This window comes from Pongo abelii, chromosome 2 (assembly GCF_028885655.2).
Source record: "Pongo abelii isolate AG06213 chromosome 2, NHGRI_mPonAbe1-v2.0_pri, whole genome shotgun sequence".
NCBI lineage: Eukaryota > Metazoa > Chordata > Mammalia > Primates > Hominidae > Pongo > Pongo abelii.
The window spans coordinates 142908225-142922710 of NC_085928.1; the positions used below are offsets into that span (position 1 = coordinate 142908225).

Genomic DNA, 14486 nt, shown 5'->3' on the forward strand with positions numbered 1-14486 from the left:
AACCTCTCTCCTCCCACTCCTCAGCTGTGTTAGAACCTCCAAGCCTCGCTAAGTGGTGAAAACAGACAGAAAAACCCCAGGTGGCAACTACAGAGGCTGAGGAAGACCTGGGCCATTTCCCTCTCCAGCCTTGCTCTGTGCTCCTGACTTTTCTTACCAAATGAAGGATGCTGACAATAGGCTCTGATGGCAACATCAGGCCCTTTCATCCTCAAATAGGCCAAACACAAGCTTGGAATAAGGCAGCCTTGTGCCTCGGAGCTGCAGATGAAAGGAGAGTGGGGACAGAGGAGCAGCCCTCAGAGACCGGGTGTCAAAACAAAAGGAACAGCTGAAGCCGGGGGAGAATGAAGCTGCCTGAGGAAGAAAGGGGAGCGCAGAGGTTCTAAGTTAAGGAGCCAGGACATTAGTCTAGGTCTCCATGGGAGAAAACTGCAGCTTATACCTCCAAAGGATAAGGCTGTCGGCTGGAGGAAATAGGAAATCAAAATTGTTGAAAGGCAAAGGATTAGAGTTTAAAATGGACTTGATTTGACTATTCTTCCTGCTGTTCACAGCCTGTCTTTCCATCCCTTGCACAGAGACAGCCCATACTCAGGGAATCTGCCTACTTGAAGAACATGCTGGAAACTCAGGCAATCCAGATCTGGGCCAGGTTTCTCTCCCACAGAACTTGTGGTCCTAGAAGGCTTTCTTTTTAGAAAAAGAAACAAGAACTAATCCTTCTCCACTGAGAATAAAGAAAGGCAACAGGGTTTGTTGTTCATGATTCACAACCTGGTATCCCTGGAAAGTAGGTGATGGGGGCAGAATCATAATCTACAAAGGCCTGAACACAACTCCCCAAGAAAAAGTCACTCAGCCTGTTTCTTAATCAATGCAATTTGTTTGGTCAGAGCAGGCCAGTGGGGCAGTTTCTTTGTCAGCCAAGCTATAACGGACACTACAGTATGGTTAGAAATGTAGCTACCAGAGAAAAGTCCATTAGAGAGATTCATTCCTCTTAGGAAGAGTGAGGTATATGATTGGAAGAAATATTTTGATGGGAGAGGGGGAGGAGGCATGAGCCTGCTTCCCAAGGGTCTTGTTCATATAATACAGGTGGCCACTAAGCTTCTTTATTTATTTTTATTATTACTTTTTTTGATATGGAGTCTCACTCTGTTGCCCAGGTTGTGGCGCAATCTCGGCTCACTGCAACCTCCGCCTCCTGGGTTTAAGCGATTCTCCTGCCTCAGCCTCCCAAGTAGCTGGGATTACAGGTGCCCACCACCACATCCAGCTAATTTTTTTGTATTTTTAGTAGAGACAAGGTTTCACCATGACGGCCAGGCTGGTCTCAAACTCCTGACCTCAGGTGATCCACCAGCCTTGGCCTGCCAAAGTATTGGGATTACAGGCGTGAGCCACCGTGCCCAGCCAGTCACTAAGCTGCTTTCTAAGAAAGGTGGTTTCTGGAAGTTGAATGTGTCTGGAAAGCAAGAGAACTGCTAAAGAAAACAGAGGGAGACTAGGGCGTGGCACTCAGGGCCTCTTTCCATGCCCCTCTCATACACCACACTCAGCCACTCTTAAATCTCTTAAGATCTCTTAAAATGTGAGTTCCATGTTGGGAAATGGAAGACGGGGTGGGGTCAGTTTTCCATGAAAACTAGAGAAAACTAGATGTGATGCAAAGACTGGGGATTTTGAAGCCAGACAGCCCCTAGCCTTGCCACTTGCCATTTACCAACTGTGTGATCTTGAGCCAAGGTCTTCATTGATCTCTGCATCTCAGTGTCTCATCTGAATAATGAGGATGATTAGAGACTTCCTTTGACATGATAAAATATCTCTAAGAAGGAAACACTAGGCCTTCCACAGAAATTAAGAATGAGAAAAAGATGTCTGCTGTCTCTACTGCTCTGTAACATTGGTTAGAGGCAGTAGTCAATATGATTAGACAAGAGAAAGTACTTGGTATAAGAATTGGAAAGAAAGAGGGAAAAATTTGGTCTTTCTGGAAATTCCAGAAGGAACAATGTAAAAACTATATGACAAACAATAAGATGATTTAGTGAAGTAGCACGTTATAAAATAACATCAAAAAGCAATGCTGAGGCTGGGCATGGGGGCAAACGCCTGTAATCCAAGCACATTGTGAGGCCAAGGCAGAAGGATCACTTGAGCCTGGGAGGTTAAGGCTGCAGTGAGCCATGATTCTACAACTGCACTCCAGCCTGGGTGACAGAGCAAGACCCTGTCTCTAAAAGAAAAATAAATAAATAAATGCTGCTGGGCATGGTGGTACAAACCTGTAGTCCCAGGTATTCAAGAGGGTGAGGCAGGGGGATTGCTTGAGCCCAGGAGTTCAAGACCAGCCTGGGCAACAAAGCAAGGGCCATCTCAAAACAAACAACAAACAATGCTGTTTATAGATAAACAAAAAAGATATAAGAGATGAGAAAATCTCATTTATGATAGCATAAGATGAATTACCTCTAAATTTCAGAAATGTCCAAAATCTATATTAGACAATAATCAAATCTATCTGAAACACACAAAATAGTCTTGAACAAATGGAAAGAAACACCATGCACTCAAATAGACTCAATAGCATAAAGATGTCTCTTCTCCCTAAGTTAATGTATCAATTTAATGCAATCCTAATTTTTAAAATTCCATCTTTTTTTTCAAGAGTTAGATGAGTTGATTTTAAATTCCCTTTGTAAGAACAGAAAGACAAGAATGGCCAGGAAAGAAAAACTAAGAAAGAGTGGAGGGGAGGAGGCTGGGGAGGGGACCAGCAGCCCCACCAGACATTAACATATTATAAAGTCTCTGTAATTAAAATAGTTTAGCGTTGGCACAAAAAAGATCGGACAACCATGGAACAGAATAGAACATTCTGTAGTAAGCTCTACTGTGTTTGGAAATTGAGTATTGATGAAGCCAGCATTTGAAACCAATAGAGGGAAGGGTAGACTTTTTAATAAGTGATATTCAGACAACTAGATAGTCATAGGGAAAATAATAAAATTGGATCCATTTCTTGCTGTACCCTAGGCTCAATTCTAAATGTATCCTAGATATAAAATCAAAAACGAAACCATACAAGTAGAAAACATAGCTGAATTCATTTATAATCTGGATGCGGGAAAAATTTTTCTTGTTACAATTCAAAATCCAAAAGCAACAAAGGAAAATATTGATAAATTTGATTAAGAAAAACTTAAAAATGTTGCATTTCAAAATATCACCATAAGCAAAATTAAAAGATAAATGACAAACTAGAAAAAAAAATGCAATGTAGGATACAGAAGGTTAAAATAGCCCTATTTTATACACAGCATTTAAAATTTCAGGTTAAAAAAAAGCCGATAGCACTCTTTTATTTTTAAATGTTAGAGATATGAACAAACAGTTGACACAAAAAAATAGATGAAAATGGCTCCTAATGTCTCAACTGCACTCATAATAACAGAAATTTTTAAAATCTACCTGAGATATCACTTTTACCTATCCGATTAGCAAAACTCTAAAAGTATGTCAAACTATTTGTTGGTGAAGCTCTAGGGAAACAGGCAAGTTTATACAGTGTTGATGGGAATAGAAAATGTTACAACCCCTATGGAGAAGAATTTGGCAACGTCTAGACAAATTATATAGGCATTTATGTATATATAATTTGACCCAGCAGTCCTGTTTCTAGGACACACTCCCAATGACACACTGGCAAAAATATGAACAAGAAGTATGTACAAAGCTGTTCACTGCAATCCTATCTGCAATACCAAAATACCGGAAACAATCCAAATACCTCCCAGGAGCGGACTCGTTGAATAAACCATGATGCATCTGCAAAGGAACAAGAAATATTTCTATAGCTACTATGGAGTGATGATCTCCAGGATATGTTATTGAGCTAAAAGGCAAGATGGAAAGAGTGTGTATTTCATTCTACCATCTAGCTAAGAAAAGGGAAGGATATGAATGTATACATACGTATTTTTTACATTGAAAAAATGGAATAAAACAAACCATAAGTGTTTTTAAATGTTACTTATAGGAGGGTGGAGGGGAAAAAGTAGCAGGGAAAGTCATCTCCACATAACAAGATAAATTAGAAGAACTTTCTTCTAATTTATCTTGTTATGTGGAGATGACTTTGGAACCATGAAAATATTTTACAGAATTGTATAACAAAAATAGATTTCAGAAAGCCAATTCTAAGAATCAAAAATAAAAAGAAACAAATGAATCCAACTATGTATCAAGTTGACAGCATAGTCACACGAAGAACTATTCCAAGTGGCTTTTAAAACCACAGGAATTTAACTGTACATTTCCTGGTGGAGATGCAAAAGACAACAGAAAAAAAAAAACCAACAATTTTTCAGTAATCACATTGGTGGTGGTGGCACTGGCACTGTTATTCTGACACTGGTGTGTGTGTGTGTGTATGTGTGTGTGTACTGTGGGATAGAGTAAGAGAGTAACTATATTTGTGTTATTGAAAACTGAGACTTGAGTGTGAGTGAAAGGAGATACAGTTGTAAGATGCATGACATTTAGTAACAATTCTTTAGTCTTGAATTTAAATTGGAATTATCAGTATAAAGTCATGATATATGTGATCATAAAAATAAATATATGCCTATTTCCAAGTCTGACCACTGAAAGATCTAGAAGCAATGGCCAACTTAGTGACAATGAACATTTTTAGCCTCAGATTTGGGTCTCTAACAACCATCTTTCACTAAAAGAATGGGGGGCTCCTTGTAGCAATGGCTGAATCCAGCTTTGAGGATAGGAAATATACAAGATGAGTCTGAAACATCTTGTCATACCAGAAAGCAAGGACGCTATGAAAAACTACTACAGTCATGTCAGAAGACTTAGGAGTCAATCCAAAGAAGCTCCCACTAACCAAAGATGGTTGGGAATCAATAAGAATATTATCAGGGCTTCCAGTAACATGAACAAGAAGACATCCATGTGCTGGGAGGGTGGCTACCCCAACTCCATGGGGACAGAACTCCTGTGCTCAGGACTCTTCTACACCTCATGCTGTGGAATCTAAGGCAACAGCTGAGGTCCAACTGCCGTAAGGATGGACACCAACGAGGCTGCACTGGGGAGAAAAAGAAGTCAAGATAAGCAACATGAACCATAAAGCCCGGACAGTGTGGTGTATGAAAGAACAAGAAAGGCGGGATCAGGAAACTCAACAGGACGAAGTTGCCTTCCCACCTAGCTCTCTTCTCTTTGCTGAGCCATACAAACCTACTAGCAAGGAAGATAAGTTATCAAGTTGTATCCAGAGTAGGCTTGGAAACTATGGTGAAATGAAAGATTTTATAGGAGACAAATCTATACCAAGGCTTGTTGCAATTTCCAAGCCTACAGTACACCACCTATAACAGATGAAAATGGACCCCAGTAGGACCTCTGCACCCAGCATTTCTGTCTCAGAAACAGTTCTCAGGCTTACAGAGTGGACATAGTAGCCAGTAGACCAGTGCAGGTGGCACCAGTGGCACTAACAGTCGTGGCCAGAGACATGACTGTGACTCACATAGCAGTAGTGGGAGCAGAAGACCAGAGAAAAATGCCAGCATGGATCACAGCACTCCAAGCCGCGCTCTTCCAGCCCTGGGAAACCCCAGGCTGTCTCTTGGTTAAGCTCCAGTCATTCCAGGTCTCATGGGAATGATCAGCATAGCAAGGAATATCAGCGCTCCAAATCACCTGGGGACCCTAAGGCAAACGGAGATTCTCCCTCTCATGTATCTTTTCCAAGTGGGCAGCACTCAAATCAGTCTTTCCCACCTTCGCTGATGTCAAAGTTCAGTTCAATGTTACAGAAACCTATTGCCTGTGTGCAGCCTGTGGGCGGACAGGAGTCCGTGGAACCAGAGCTGTCTTCTGAGCACTAGAGTAGCCAATCCCATGGTGACAGCACAAATGAGCTGCAGCCCAGCTGCAAATCACATCTCGCCAGGCTGAAAATACCTTTCTAACCGCTGGACCTAAATCACACATTCAGAGCTTTTAATATTGTGACTATGTGAAGCAATTGAACATGAAACTCTGATTGAACTTGAACTGCCTTTTTGCCTTAATAGTAAAGAATGTAAAAGTTTAGAGATGTTTTAAAGTTTAAAGAAAGACTTGTGAGCGACTTCCAAGTGAATCCATAGAGACCTGTTAGCTCCCCTCTTGGGAAATAGAGACAATGTCATTTACAGTTTTCAAATATTAAAATAAGTCAGTTATAGAATAAAAGCATGATCCATCAATTTTTAAAAGAATATTATTAAGAACATTAACTGCAATAGATTGAAATCCATCAAATATATCAGTATAACACCAAAAAAAAAAAAAACTAATTAATCATCTTTGGAGCCCACTGAGGAACCAACTCATTATTTTTAAAACTGGTAAATAATGAGAGAAAATAAAGCATTTTCCTGCCTTTCTTATAAGACCTATAGGTATATCAGGTAAGAAAAATAAATAATTAAAGAAAGGAATTATCTTTTTATAGATGTATTCCAGCTAATAAAAATAATAGAATTATTTTTATTCATATCTATAATAAAACAATGGCTCTAGGCAATAACAATAATCCAACAGCTATGACTTTCACAAAATGTGACCAGCAGCCGTTCTATCTCCTGGTGGAGTACACATCACCACCTATGAGGTAGTCTTGCAAACAAACAAAAAACCTGAATATGATGAAGCCTCAAGATAAAACTACTAATTTACAGAAAAGACAAGGGTCAGATGAACAGGTTAATTCTATAGTAAGCTCTACTGTGTTTGGAAATTTAGTTTTAATAAAGGCAGCACTTGAAGCCAATAGAGGGAAGGGTGGACTTTTTAATAAGTGATATTTAGACAACTAGATAGTCATAAGGAAAATAATAAAAGTATTATTATAGAGATGAAACCAGCAAAATCCAAACTCTGGGAAACTATAAGACAAAAGACCCAATTTTTTAACAAATAAAAATTGCAAGGGAAAGAAGCAAGATGGTAAGAGAAATCTATACATTAAAAGAGACTAAATTAACATATCAGCCCATCAAAATGGGCTTTATTTGGATCACTATTCAAACAAACTATTAAAAAATATATTAGACACGAGAAAAGATAAAAACTGACTAGATATTTGATAATTGAGAAAGTATTACGAAAGTATTATTAATTTTTAGACGTGATCATGGTTGTGAAGTCATGTGTTCTTTTTAAAGCATTCTTGTAATTTGCCAGTACAGGCTGAAATATTTGAAGAAGAAATAATATGATGTCTGGGATTTGTTGAAAATAATCTCAGGCAGAGTGACAAGACGTGTGGATACAAGTAAAACAAAATAGGCCACGTGCTTATAATCAAGGAAGCTGGGTGATGCATATATGGGGGTCCATTATAACATATTTCTTTTGACTTACGTTTGAAATTTTCATAAAAATGCAGCTAGAAGACCTACCTCATCGGGTTGGTGCAGGAATGTAAATGAAATGATGTGTGTAAATCGCCTGGCGCATAATCAATGCTTTATCTAAGTTTGTGGAATTGAATAAACTTGAAGACATACATTAAGCGAGCAGTAACACAAACAGCTGCTTACATGAGCGCGTTGATCAACCGACATATGCTGTGTGAGTTTCCAGAAAGAGCAGGGTATTGATTAGTTCTCAGCGAGGGTGCCCCAGGAAGTGGGGACTGAATGTGGGTCCCAAGGAAGATGCCGGAATATGGCCCTTCAGAGCAAGGCCCAGCGTGGACCAAGGTGGGAGCCGGGCATGGCGTCTGGGTGCCAGGCAGTCCTCCCACCAAGCGCCAGCTCTGCCGGGGCCACTGCTCTGTCTCCCTCCCTCTCCACTTCCAGAGCCTGGCACAGAGACGCATACCTCGACACACAGCGGGTGTTCAAGAAACGGCTGGTGGTGAAAGTTGAATATGGAACCAGACAGGCTCCAGGTTTCACTTCAGAACTCCAGCTCAGGGGTTCTCTAAAATTCCACACCAGCAGTGAGACAGGAAGTGGCTGCAATGTCTGACACAGAAACAACGTAGCAGAATCCTCTGCCGCTGTGAGAAGAGAACCAGGATGCTGGTTAGATACTGACGTGGAGCTGGCGCCAGGATGTATCGCTGAGTAACCACGTCTGTGCTCTGCTACTATTTGTGTTTCTTAGAAAGTGGAGAGCAGACCGTCTCTGGAAGCACACATAGGGGCTGCAGACCCTCTCTGGAAGCACACATAGGGGCTGCAGACCCTCTCTGGAAGCACACATAGGGGCTGCAGACCCTCTCTGGAAGCACACATAGGGGCTGCAGACCCTCTCTGGAAGCACACATAGGGGCTGCAGACCCTCTCTGGAAGCACACATAGGGGCTGCAGACCCTCTCTGGAAGCACACATAGGGGCTGCAGACCCTCTCTGGAAGCACACATAGGGGCTGCGGACAGTGGGGGCTACTGGTGAGAGGGCTGGGGCTGGAGACAGGGCAGGAGCAGGCTTACTTTGGGGTGTATACTATTTGGCACTGTTTGGAGGTTTTACCTTAAATAAAATATGCAGTAATAAATAAAAGTCCTGTCAGTGGCTTTTGGGGTGGGGGAAGCAGTAATTCCTATCAGGTCTTGGGTCAGGGGAAGCCTTCAGAACTCCACGGAAGCAAGAGAACCCTTCTACTGACGGGTCCTGATGGGAGAGAAGACCCATCTCCACAGCTCCTCTCAAAACAAACCCAGCCAAATTAAACATGCGTACAGAAGAGCAATAGGAAAGATGTTCTAAAGGGCTACACTCTCCAGAAGAGCTAAATTAAAACTAATCCAGGCAGCTGGCACAAGTGCTGAGGACAAATGTGGTGGCTTTTTACGGGGAATTAGTGAAAGAATGGCTGAACCAAGCAGAATGTTACGCAGGGTCCCCAGCGCTCTCCCAGAGGGTTTATGCTGATCCGCTGAATTTGAGGACTCAATTTAGGCAAATAAAACCTAGTTTATTGTCGTCTGGCTGGGGAAAAGCACATAAAGACTCATTTATCTGGTTGTAAACGAGCTAGTAGAGCTGGCTGTCACAAGTGCATTATTCAGCAGAAACGAGAAGTGATTTCAGCAGTCCTCAGGAGGCAATGAACGCAGGGCACAGGAGTGGAAATCTCCATCACCAAACTGACCACTACTGGAAAACAACTTGTCTTTTTTAGTTACATGTTTATTTCAGGACCAATGAATAACCATCTAAATAAGCGCTAACTAAATAACACTACAGTGTGGAAGTTAGAAAGTCCCGCCATTTCAGCAGGCTCTGGGCAAAATTATGCAGAAGACAGAGGCCCCTGCTGAATGTAACTGCCCACGCCTGCCTGGCCCCTCTACTCACGCTCTGCTCATCCCTGTCCGCTCCCGTCTACTCACCCTTGTCCTCTCCCCTCTACTCCCCATTCTACTCACCCCGAGCTCTTTCCTCTACTCACCCCGAGCTCTTTCCTCTACTCACCCTTGTCCTCTCCCCTCTACTCCCCATTCTACTCACCCCGAGCTCTTTCCTCTACTCACCCTTGTCCTCTCCCCTCTACTCCCCATTCTACTCACCCCGAGCTCTTTCCTCTACTCACCCCGAGTTCTTTCCTCTACTCACCCTTGTCCTCTCCCCTCTACTCGCCCCTCTACTCACCCCTGCCCTCTCCCCTCCACAAAACCCAATACTCACCCCTGTCCTCTCCCCTCTACTCACCCCGTCCTCACCTTACCCCTGCCCTTTCCCCTCTGCTCTCCCCTGCCCTCTCTCCCCTACTCGCCCCTCTACTCACCCCTGCTCTCTCCCTTCCACAAACCCCTCCACTCACCCGTCTTCTCCCCTCTACTCAGCCCTGCCCTCACCCCTCTACTTACCCCTGCCCTCTCTCTACTCACCCCTGCCCTCTCCCCTCTGCTCACCCCTGCCCTCTCTCTACTCACCCCTGCCCTCTCCCCTCTACTTACCCCTGCCCTCTCCCCTCTACTCACCCCTGCCCTCTCTCTACTCACCCCTGCCCTCTCTCCTCTACTTACCCATGCCCTCTCTCTACTCACCCCTGTCCTCTCCCCTCTACTCACCCCTGCCCTCTCCCCTCTACTCACCCCATGCCCTCTCTCTACTCACCCCTGTCCTCTCCCCTCTACTCACCCCTGCCCTCTCCCCTCTACTCACCCCATGCCCTCTCTCTACTCACCCCTGTCCTCTCCCCTCTACTCACCCCTGCCCTCTCCCCTCTATTCACCCCATGCCCTCTCTCTACTCACCCGTCCTCTCCCCTCTACTCACCCCTGCCCTCTCCCCTCTACTCACCCCATGCCCTCTCTCTACTCACCCCTGTCCTCTCCCCTCTACTCACCCCTGCCCTCTCCCCTCTACTCACCCCTCTACCCGCCCCTGCCCTCTTCCCTCTCCTCTCCTCTCAGCCCTGTCCTCTCCCCTCTACTCATACCTGCCATCTCCTCTCTACTCACCCCTCTACTCACCACTGCCCTATCCCCTCTATTCACCCCTGCCCTCTCCCCTCTGCCCACCCCTCTACTCACCCCTGCCATCTCCCTTCTACTAACCCCTGCTGTTTTCCCTCTACTCACCCCTATTCTCTCCCCTCTACTCACCCTGCCACCCCCAACTACTTACCCCTCTACTCACTCCTACCACGTCTGCTCTATTCACCCCTGCCCTCTTCCCTCTACTCACCCCTGCCCTCTCCCCACTACTCATTCCTGCCCTGTCCCCTCTGCTCTCCCCTCTACTCATCCCTGCCCTCTCCCTTCTATTCACCCCTGTCCTCTCCCCTCTACTCACCCCTGCCCCCTCCGCTCTACTCACCCTACTCAACCCTGCCCTCTCCCCTCTACTCACCCGTCATCTCCCCTCTACTCACACCTGCCATGTCCCCTCTACTCACCCCTGTCCTCTCCCCTCTACTCATCCCTGCCATCTCCCCTCTTACCCCGTCATCTCCTCTCTACTCACCCCATCCTCTCCCCTCTACTCACCCCTGCCATCTCCCCTCCACTTACCCTTCTACTTCTACCTCCTCCCCTCTATTCACCCCTGCCCTCTCCCCTCTACTCACCCCTCCACTCACCCTCGCCCGTCCCCTCTACTCACACCTGCTCTCTCCCCTCTACTCAGCCCTGTACTCGCCCCTGCCATCTCCCCTCTACTCACCTGTCTACTCACCCCTGCCCTCTCCCTTCTATTCACCCCGTCCTCTCCCCTCTACTCATCCCTCTACACACCCTGCCATCTTCCTTCTACTAACCCCTGCTATGTCCCATCTACTCACCCCTGTTCTCTCACTCTACTCACCCCTGCCCTCCCCCTTCTATTCACCACTGTTCTCTCCCCTCTACTCACCCCTGCCCCCTCCACTCTACTCACCCCTCTACTCAACCCTGCCCTCTCCCCGTCCTCTCCCCTCTACTCACCCCTGCCCTCTCCCCTCTACTCTCCCCTATACTCACCCCATCCTCTGCCCTCTACTCACCCCGTACTCTCCCCTCTACTCACCCCTGTACTCTGCCCTCTACTAATCCCTCTATGCACCCTACTGTCTCCCCTCACCTCTGTCCTCTCTCTACTCACCCCTCTACTCCTTCCTGCCGTCTCCCCTCAACTCATCCCTGCCCTCTCCCCTCACCCCTCTCCTCTCCCCTCTACTAACCCCTGCCCTCTCCCCTCTACTCATCTCTCTACTCACCCCTGTCATCTCTCTTCTACTCACCCCTCTGGTCACCCCTGCCTCTCCCCTCTACTCCCCCTTGCCCTCTCCCTTCTACTCACCCCTGTCCTCACCCCTCTACTCGGCCCTGTCATCTCCCCTCTACTCACCCCGTTCTCTCCCTCTACTCACTCCTGCCCTCTCCCCTCTACATACCCCTGCCATCTCCCCTCTACTCACCCTGCCCTCTCCCTTCTACTCACCCTTGTCCTCTCCTCTCTACTCACCCCTGCCCTCTCCCCTCTACTCTTTCCTTTCCTCACTCCTACCATCTCCCCTCTACTCACCCCTGCCCTCTCCTCTCTACTCATCCCTTTCCTTGCTCCTACCAATCTCCCCTCTACTCACCCCTGCCCTCTCCCTTCTACTCTCCTCTCTACTCACCCCTGCCATCTCCCCTCTACGTACCCCGTCCTCTCCCCTCTACTCACCTCTGTCATCTCCCCTCTATTCACCCCTCTACTAGACCCTATCCTCTCCATTCTACTCACTCCTGTCCTCTCCCCTCTACTCACTCCTATCCTCTCCCCTCTACTCACCCCTCTAGTCCCCCATGCCCTCTCGCCTCTACTCACCCCTGCCCTCTCCCCTCTACTCACCCCTGTTCTCTCCCCTCTCCTCCCGCCTCCTCAGCTCCTACTGCTAGCCCTACTGCCCAGAGAACTTCCGGGTGCCATTCCCAGCTTTCAATTTTACTTCATTTTCATCATCTTCATTTCCACCCCCCAGGTAACCTTTCTCCAGCTCTGAGGAGAAAGGTTATGTGATGGAGGGATTTATTATCACTCACCCACCACGGAAACACGGGCCTTGTTTTGTTCATCTGCGCAATGAAGATGAAACCATCACTCTCACATGAGGAGTAACTGGGACAAGGAGGAGACGCCCCGGGAGGTTGCAGGAGTTCACTGGGTGTGGGTACCCAGCGTCCCTGAGGAGACTGCCTGGGAAATGAGGCGCTCATGGCGGCATCCAGCCCACCCAGGCCAGGAACATCTCCAGGGACAGCCCGGAGTGGGCACAGGCACTGGCACTCTGGGAGTTCTCTGGGTTCATCTTCTGTGAGGCATGTACCCGCTCAATCCCACCAGCCAAAGACCACTGAGAACATACCTATGATTTTCCTAACAAAATCATGTTCCTTCCCTAACAAAATCATTACTTCCGTAAGACTCATGAGGATAAAACCATCCACAGTCTTCACTGAACTGCAGGCCTTGTGTTTGCGTGACATCTGCAAACGTTAACAAGAACTTTTACTCTCTGTCTTAATTTGGGCCTCTCCATAACATATGGGGCTACCTAGGAAGATGGGATTATGTGCAGTGTATTTGTCGCCTTGGGCTGCCAGAACAAAGGCCCGTAGACTGTGTATCTTCAACAACAGAAATGCATTTTCTCCCTATTCTGGAGGCCAGAAGTCCAAGATCAAGGTGTCAGCAGGATTGTTTCTTCTGAGGCCTCTCTCCTTGGCTCATGGAAGGGCATCTTCACCCTGTGTCCTCACTCAGGCTTCCCTCTGTACATCTGTGTCCAAACTTCCTCTTCTCAGAAGGGCACCAGGCATCTTGGAGTAGGGGCCACCGTCAGGACCTCATTTTAACCGAATTACCTCTTTAAAGACCCTTTCTCCAAATATAGTCACATTCTGAGGTACTGGGGGTTAGGATTTCAGCATAGGAATTTGGGGGAGGAAGGACACGATTCAGCCCGTAATACCCATTTTACAGATAAAGAAACTGAGGCCACAGTTAGTGTTCCAGCCAGGATCAATTCAGTGTTGTTGTTTCTACCCCTAAAATACTGTTTAAAAACTTCCTGTCACATTCATCTGTAAGACCCGAGTTAGTCCTGTCCCAGAACCCTGAAGGGTAGGCTGGCCCACAGTCTACGTAGAGTGCCCCTGTTTGATAAGATAGAGCTATAGTCAACACAGGCCCCACTCTGTGAGTTCAGACTTTGGGATGTGCCTCCTTTTTCTGCCCTTCTCTGCCTCTTTTAATTTGGAAGAAACTGTCAGAAAGGGTGATTGATCCTTCTGCAAGCACATCTCTAACTGGAACTAACTGCTTTAACCAGGATGCATGAGGCTGGGCGGCTTCCGACCCATCAGACAGCTCAGAACTGAGACTTGCAAGTTTAATAGCTTTGCTGCTGGGGAATAGCGCAGCCCTCCTCAGGATTTCTCGTTTTCTTTTTCAGTGATTTTAATACTCAGAAAAATGTGCTGAGCAGTCAGCACTCAAGGCAGAATGACTTTATCTGAGTAGAGTTCAGAGACTCCCCATGGTGTGTGGCTCCGGCTCCCCCAAACCACTCCACTACAGGAGGTGAGCACCTGCTCGGGTGGGCGAGGCCTGGCATGAGGGATTTCCACAGACTGCTGGGCTGGGACCCCTGCCCTTGACAGGGGCGATCACCTCTCACCACCACCTAGCCCAGTGGTAGGGGCCAAGATGCCAATCTCCACGGAGTGAGGCATGGCTCTGTGAAATCCCACCAGCCAAAGACCCCTGAGCACATACTCATAGGTGGAAACGGTGTATTAGCATGCTGCAGCAACAGAAAAATGTACCAGGAGAACCCAGGACATCTCAGGAAAGGGGGTTGGGAGGGGCTTGTTATGAGGTTTAGGCCTGTGTTAGGTTGTTGGGGAAAGGTTTAAGAAAGGCTTGCTCTGCGTTTGATGGTGTCAGGAAGTAGGGGCAGTTTGATGATTGGGGATCTTAATAATC

The 14486-nt window shown here is 46.5% G+C and overlaps 1 protein-coding gene and 1 pseudogene across 1 annotated transcript in view; both read left to right on the top strand.

Moving 5' to 3' along the window:
* Positions 1 to 14486, top strand: part of BFSP2 (beaded filament structural protein 2) — a 72343-nt gene that overhangs the window by 5176 nt on the left and 52681 nt on the right. The window lies entirely within an intron of this gene.
* Positions 5145 to 6053, top strand: LOC134761142 (AF4/FMR2 family member 4-like; annotated as a pseudogene).